General features: G+C 57.4%; 1 pseudogene; it reads right to left on the bottom strand.

Annotated features, from left to right (window-relative positions):
* Window positions 1–203: 203 nt before the first annotated feature.
* Window positions 204–7,413, bottom strand: LOC123172700 (putrescine hydroxycinnamoyltransferase 1-like; annotated as a pseudogene).
* Between the last annotated feature and the right edge of the window lie 585 nt (window positions 7,414–7,998).

Consider the following 7,998-nt stretch of genomic DNA (forward strand, 5'->3'; position numbering starts at 1 on the left):
TAAACATCACCTAAATTAGTGTTTACATTTAGGCTACTGACCTTAATGATTTGGCACATTAATTAAATAGTTTTATATTTGTTTAGTATTTAAAAACATTTAACAATTGTTTTAAGCCCCTGTTTTAATTATTATAGGCCATGAAAACACTATACAAAAATGTTGGGTCAGTATCATAATTGGTTATGGAATATTTGCTACACTTTGAACATTTTAGTTTGCATGTTTGAGAATTTTGGATTTTTGAACTTTAGTTTGAACTTGAATTTGAATTCAGATTTGGATCAAGCGAGGATTGGCAACAGTAATGTGATGACGTGGCATCATTAGAAGAGGATTATTGTAGCTTAATTATCCGGGTGTCACATTCGGCCGGCTAGAACTTGGAATACACCATGCTCTCAAACTTGGCATACAGCAAACGCTTGAACTCCTTGTGGATAGTAGCGTCTATACACATGACGATGTGCGCGCGGTCAATCAGGTGTGCGAAGCCTCCACGGTTTGATTGGGCGCGCAGCATAGCCAACGGCTTTCCCCAGCTGAAATCCACGTCGTACAGCGGCATGCCGAGCCAGCTAACCACTCTCATGTCCGTCGCCAGTAGATTGCCTATGGCAGGGCTGTTGTCCCTCTTTGCTTGGTCGAGCTCGAGGTAGTCGACCGCTGAACGTACCAGCTCGTCGTCCACCTGGCCGAGGGTGTCCTTGATCCGGTGCGCAATGTAGGCCAGGTCGCCCGAGGCGATGCCACACGCTTCATCAGCAACACTGACGTTTATCACCGCGTTGCCAAAGTAACCGTCTGAGAGCGGTGGCGTCATGGCACGTCAGATGTTGGCGGAAAATGCGAGGCGCGTTGTGGAGTTTGGTTGGAGCTGTCGGGCCAGACACATGCACTGCCACAAGTGGGCGCTCATGGCACTGAAGGTGCTAACACCGGAGGCACCGCAGATGCGCTTGAGGGTGGAAAGTTGATCCTTGCGAAGGGTGAAAACCTCATTGATCACTGGCCCCGAGGGTTGGGATAGGTTGATCTTGAGGCAAAAAAGGGGGAGGGTGTCGGGATGAACAACGGGTGGGTACCGTGCTGTTATGACCGACCAGGTCTATGGCCGCCGGAGGCCCACTGGGCAGGCTTAGGTCCAAGTTATCTTAGTTTTATTTTCAGATTATGGTTATATATACAAGTTGTAAGACTATTTTGAGAATTAAGCAATAAGGCTATTCTATTGTCCGGCTCCCAGAGGAGCCGGAACCCTAAACCCTAGCCGCCTCCCTCTTGCGCCGCCGCCGCCCAGCCGCAAGGACGGCGCCTCACCGCCGGCCACCGCGCTCCAGCCCTCGCCCAACTCCCTCCTTTCCCTATAGCCTACTCCCTAGGAAGGCCAGAACCCTAGCTCCTAACACCTTGGTATCAGCCAGCTTTGGTTCGACTATGTCATCCTCACCACCATCGCCGTCACTGCCCTTGACCACCACCGCCGCTGCATCCACAACCACCACCACCGCCGCGCCATCACCACTCGCCACGGGGCCGCTGGTCCTTCCGTCCGCGCCGCTGGACCTCATCTCCGGCACATCCACCGGCCCCCATCACCGCGACGCCGCCGTCGCCTTCAACCCTACCGGCCCACTATACCCCGGAGGCCATGGCAGGGGTCCTCAACGACTTGGTCGTCGCGGTCCAGGGCATCCGGCTCTTCCTGGCCAGCCCGTACGGGCCGCCCCCGCCGCCTGCGCCCTCCGGCCCACCGGCGCTTCCGTGGTACTCGGTGCCCGCTGCACTCACCGGCGGCTACAGCAGCCGGCCTGGCCACAATGGCCCGCACCAGCGCTCGCGGCATCGGCCGCGTCCGCCCCAGCCCCGTGGCCGGTCTGGCCTGCACCGGCCCCCTCCGCGCCGGCTGCACCGGCCCCCACGCCGTCTCCACCACCTAGCGCCGGCCTGAGTCAGGGCCCTTCCGGCGGGATCCCGATCCAGCAGGTGCGCTTCCCACCGTCGCCCTCTCTGATTCCGGCATGGCTCACCGGAACATCGCCACCGCTGGTCTACACGAAGGCCGGAGACCCGGCGGTGTCCACGCTGCAGTACGGCGCGCCGTCCTCTGCTCTCCGCATCGGCGAACCGGTGGGCACTGGCGCATCGACCCTGACACCACCTCGCTTCGCCCGGATCGACTTCGCCACGTATGATGGCTCGGAGGACCCTCTTAACTGGTTAAACCAGTGTGACCAGTTCTTCCGGGGGCAGCGCACACCTGCGTCCGAGCGCACTTGGCTCGCGTCATACCACCTCCGGGGGGCCGCCCAGACATGGTACTATGCCCTCGAGCAGGACGAGGGGGGCATGCCTCCCTGGGATCGTTTCCGTGAGCTGTGTCTCCTTCGCTTCGGACCACCACGGCGCGGCAGCCGCTTGTCCGAGCTGGGCCGCCTACCCTTCACCTCCACGGTCCAGGATTTCGCCGACCATTTCCAGGCTCTGGCGTGTCATGCACCGGGGGTGACAGCACTACAGCGGGCTGAGCTCTTCGTCGGCGGCCTTCCCGACCACATCCGCGTGGACATCGAGATGAAGTGGCCCCAGGACCTGCACACGGCCATGTACTACGCCCGGGCGTTCGAGCAGCACGCCCAGGCATTAACACAGCCCGCAGCACCTCAGGGGAGCCGATTGCCTCCATGACCACCGCCGGCCGCGCTAGCACCTTCAACCGCCTCACCGGCGACCACCCCGGCCGCTACACGGCCCTTCCGGCGCCTTTCGCAGGCCGAGCAGCTCGAGCGCCGCCGCCTGGGGCTGTGCTTTAACTGTGATGCGCCCTATGCCCCAGGCCATGTCTGCCCGCGCCTCTTCTACTTGGAGACGGTCGACGAGACGGAGGACGACGTCACCGATGATGGACTCGGCGACCCAGCCACCGCCGAGGTCGCGCCTGCACCCGCGCCGGCTATGGCCCTTGTCGTCTCCCTCCACGCGTTGGCCGACATCCGCAATGAGCGGACTATGCTTATCCCGGTCACGATCCATGGCGAGACTCTGGTGGCTCTCTTGGACACGGGTTCTACACATAACTTCCTACCGGAGGCTACTATGCGGCGCCTTGCACTACAACCGACGGGCGGGGAGCAACTGCGGTCACCGTCGCTAATGGCGACCGCCTCCGCTGCCATGGGCTCGCTTAGGACGTTCCCATTACTATCGGCGACGAGCACTTCACCATCACTTGTGCCGGCATCGACTTGGGCTGCTTTGACTTCATCCTCGGCGTCGACTTTTTGCGGACTCTCGGTCCCATCCTTTGGGACTTCGACGCCCTGACGATGACCTTCTGGCACCTCGGCCGCCGCATCCGGTGGGAGGGCGTTGGAGGCACCCCGGCGTCGCCCCCACTCCATCTAGCCGCGGCCACCACGGAGGTCGAGCATCCGCTGCTGGATAACCTCCTGCAACAGCACGGTGATCTTTTTGCGGAACCCCAGGGCCTTCCGCCGGCCCGGGTCTACGACCACCGTATTCATCTCCTGCCGGGATCGGCTCCGGTGGCAGTACGGCCCTACCGTTACCCTCAGCTGCAGAAGGACGAGTTGGAGCGGCAGTGCGCACTCATCCTTGCTGCAGGCATTATCCAGATCTCTACATCACCCTTTACGGCGCCGGTCCTCCTCGTTCGCAAGTCGCATGGCACGTGGCACTTCTGCATCGACTACCGCGCCCTTAATGCTCTCACACATAAGGATAAGTTTCCTATCCCGGTGGTCGATGAACTCCTGGATGAGCTACATGGGGCGCTTCTTCACCAAACTGGACCTCCGGTCAGGGTATCATCAGGTGCGCATGCATCCCGACGACATCGCCAAGACAGTGTTCCGGACTCATCACGGCCACTTCGAGTTCTTGGTGATGCCCTTTGGCCTCTCGAACGCCCCGGCGACATTTCAGGTCTTGATGAACGATGTCCTCCGGCCCTACTTACGTCGGTTTGTGCTCGTTTTCTTTGAGGACATTCTTATCTACAGCGCCTCTTGGGCAGAGCACCTCCAGCATGTGGCCATCGTCTTCAACGAGCTTCGGGCGCATCATCTTCATCTTAAGCGCTCGAAGTGCTCGTTCGGGACACCTTCGGTCGCTTACCTCGGCCACGTCATCTTGGCCGAGGGAGTGGCCATGGACGCCAACAAGGTGGTGACCGTCGCCGCCTGGCCGATTCCGCAGTCTCCGCGGGCTCTTCGCGGGTTCCTTGGCCTTGTGGGGTACTACCGGAAGTTCATTCGGGAGTTTGGCCTAATCGCGGCCCCACTCACGCGTCTCCTCCATCGCGACGCCTTCTCTTGGGATGAGGAGGCCACTTCAGCATTCGAGGCCCTCAAGGGGGCCCTCACGACGGGACCCGTACTGCAGATGCTGGATTTCGACCTCCCCTTCACCGTCGACTGCGACGCCTCCAATGCGGGGTTTGGTGCGGTCCTGCATCAGGGCGATGGACCCCTCGCCTTCTTCAGCCGCCCCTTTGCTGCACGCCATCTTAAGTTGGCAGCGTATGAGCGTGAGCTCATTGGGTTGGTGCAGGCAGTACGCCATTGGCGGCCCTATCTTTGGGGTCGTTCCTTCCGGATCCGCACGGACCACTACAGCCTCAAGTTCATGTTGGATCAGAGGCTCTCGACGGTTCCCCAGCACCAGTGGATCAGTAAACTCTTCAGCTTTGATTTCACCATCGAGTACCGGCCGGGTCGCCATAACACCGTCGCCGACGCCCTGTCTCGGCATGACGCCGATGTGGACGATGGTGCGGCGGAGGGGGCGGCCTTCTGCATCATCACCGGGCCCTCTTTCGCCCTCTACGCCGACATCCGCCGGGCGACCGCTGCCGCGACCGACGCCCTCCTCCTGCAGCAGTAGCTGACGGCGAGCGAGCTGGAGGAGCCGTGGCATCTAGCCGACGACCTACTTCTCCACGGGCGCCGCGTCTTCGTTCCGGCGCATGACGATCTTCGTCAGCAGGTGCTGCGTCTCGCCCGCTCGGCGGGCCATTAGGGCGTGCAGAAGACGCTCCATCGTCTTCGTGCCGACTTCTACATTCCAGGTGATCGTGCCCTGGTCCGTGACTGGGTACGGTCTTGTGTGACGTGCCAGCGCAACAAAACGGAGACACTGCGGCCAGCGGGCATGCTTCAGCCCTTGGAGGTCCCATCTCAGGTTTGGGCGGACATTTCCATGGACTTCATCGAGGGCCTTCCCAAGGTGGGCGGCAAATCCTTCATTCTCACGGTGGTCGACCGCTTCTCCAAGTATGCTCATTTCATCACCCTTGGCCATCCATATTCAGCGGCATCTGTCGCACGGGCCTTCTTCGATGGCATTGTCCGTCTCCACGGGTTCCCTTCTTCGATCGTCAGTGATCGGGATCTTGTGTTCACGGGTCATGTATGGCGCGACCTTTTCCTGCTGGCGGGAAGCTCCGCCTGAGCACCGCCTTCCACCCTCAGACGGACGGCCAGTCTGAGATCGTTAACAAGGTGATTGCCATGTATTTGCGTTGTGTTACAGGTGATCGCCCTCGCGCCTGGGTGGACTGGCTCTCCTGGGCGGAGTACTCCTACAACACCTCTTATCACTCCGCCCTCCGTGCTACGCCCTTTGAGGTGGTGTATGGCCGGCCGCCCCCACCGATCCTGCCGGTTGATCCGGCCTCGGCACGGACCGAGGCAGCCGGGGCTCTTCTGAGGAGCCGTGATGAGATGCTCGCGGAGGTCCAGCAACGACTCCTCCAGGCCCAACAGTTGGCCAAATGATACTATGATGGCCACCATCGCGAGGCGGAGTTCGCGGTGGGTGATTGGGTCTGGCTGCGTCTACTTCACCGCTCTACGCAGTCCTTGGACCCACGCGCAAGGAAGAAGCTCGGTCCTCGCTATGCCGGTCCCTTTGCTATCCTGGAACGCATTGGGAAGGTGGCGTACCGTCTTCAGCTTCCGGCAGGCGCGCGGATCCCTGATGTCTTCCATGTCGGGCTGCTCAAGCCATTCCGTGGTGATCCACCCGCGGCACCACCGGCACTTCGGCCGATCACGGACGGGCGTATCCTTCCTGAGCCAGAGAAGGCGCTGAAGGCTCAGCTACGCCGAGGCTCCTGGTACGTGTTGATTCGGTGGACTGGACTACCAGAGGAGGACGCTACTTGGGAGCAGCGCGAGGAGTTCCACCAGCACTACCTCGACTTTCAGCTCGAGGACGAGGTGTTTGCGCAGGCGGGGAGAGATGTTATGACCGGCCAGGTCTATGGCCGCCGGAGGCCCACTGGGCAGGCTTAGGCCCAAGTTATCTTAGTTTTATTTTCAGATTATGGTTATATATACAAGTTGTAAGACTATTTTGAGAATTAAGCAATAAGACTATTCTATTGTCCGGCTCCCAGAGGAGTCGGAACCCTAAACCCTAGCCGCCTCCCTCTTGCGCTGCCGCCGCCCAGCCACAAGGACAGCACCTCGCCGCCGGCCGCCGAGCTCCAACCCTCGCCCAACTCCCTCCTTTCCCTATAGCCTATGCCCTAGGAAGGCCAGAACCCTAGCTCCTAACACCTGCACACAAGTGGGTGCGGTCATGGTAGGGGAACTTCACCACTGCCCGGTCGCCATCCCTCGAGAAAGTTGACCATGTCTGGAAGAAGTGGAACGCGGAAATGCCATCCATGGTGCCATGGTGCACTGCCGTCCCAAAGGCCACCCCACCGCACTTGAAAAATGTCACCTACACATACATACATGGGGTGATTTGTTACACATATTACTAGCTGCTTGTAATTATAGGCATGCATATGTAATATATATAGCAGTGTACTACCATATATAATTTAGTTGAGTTGGTTAGAAAGAAAAAAAGACGAACAAAAATAAAAACTAGCTCTTTATATAAGAATCGGACTGACCTGGGTGGCACACACCTCAGCTGGGAGTATTTGGGGAACAAACAACCTCCTCAGCCTTGGTGATGGCTTCAAATTGCTAAAGTCGTCGATGGTGAGTTGGGAACGAGCCAGGAGGAAAGCATGCCCTTGCTGTTGCAACCGATCTCTAACCTGCCGTCGGCGTCCACCCTGAGGTGGCTGGCCATGGTAGAAGCCCACAAGGGCCATGCCTAGCGCTGTCTTCAACTTGGTCCCGTTGAAGAAGTCGGTGGTTTCGGTGCCGGGACATCGACGGTAGAAATGAACAAGCGGGGTGTAGCCTTTGTTGGCTAGCATGAGGTCGAGTGCCGAGAGCCATAGTGTTTTCCTCGGCGTGTCCGCAGCCGGCGTTACGAAGCAGGACTCTACCACCTGCACCTCTTCCTCACCGGCCATTCGAGTTGTCTCTCTTTCTTGCTCTCTCCCTTCAGTTCTTCTTTTTCCCTCAAGTGCTAGCTACTGGTTACAAATGGGGACTGATCGTGGAGCAATTATTTGAAGAGAAGGATCGCATTCCACAAGCAGCAATTATTTAAAAGCATCTCTGTTTTGACATATGATCTGAATCAACCAGGACCAGACAATTAAAGGTGAATACAAGCTGATGGAGACATTCATGTACGATGCCATGATGCTGTCTCCAATTGATGGAAATCAAAGGGTGGCCCATCTCCATCGTCAACTACTACTTCAGTGTCTCGGTTAACTTATAATTAATAACTATAGACTTGTTTCTTACAACGACTATTACATGGTATTTTTTTTTGAAAAGCAGGATGACCCCGGGTTTCTGCGTTTAGGCGATGCATGCAATCATCTTATTAATCTATTTTTATAAAAAAGTACTTGATGGGTTAACCAAAAAACGAGAAATATGTTAGAAAATCTGACAAAAATCAGAAACATCTGACCTTTAATTTGATCGATTAGAAAACTACTACCGTTAGATCTATTTAACGGAACAAAAACATCAATATTACCCACCAATGCCATTATAGACTTCACGCCTCAATATTTCTGTAGGACGTTCTGTATTGATATAAAAAAAA

This window comes from Triticum aestivum, unplaced genomic scaffold (assembly GCF_018294505.1).
Source record: "Triticum aestivum cultivar Chinese Spring unplaced genomic scaffold, IWGSC CS RefSeq v2.1 scaffold175585, whole genome shotgun sequence".
NCBI classification, from domain to species: Eukaryota; Viridiplantae; Streptophyta; class Magnoliopsida; order Poales; family Poaceae; genus Triticum; species Triticum aestivum.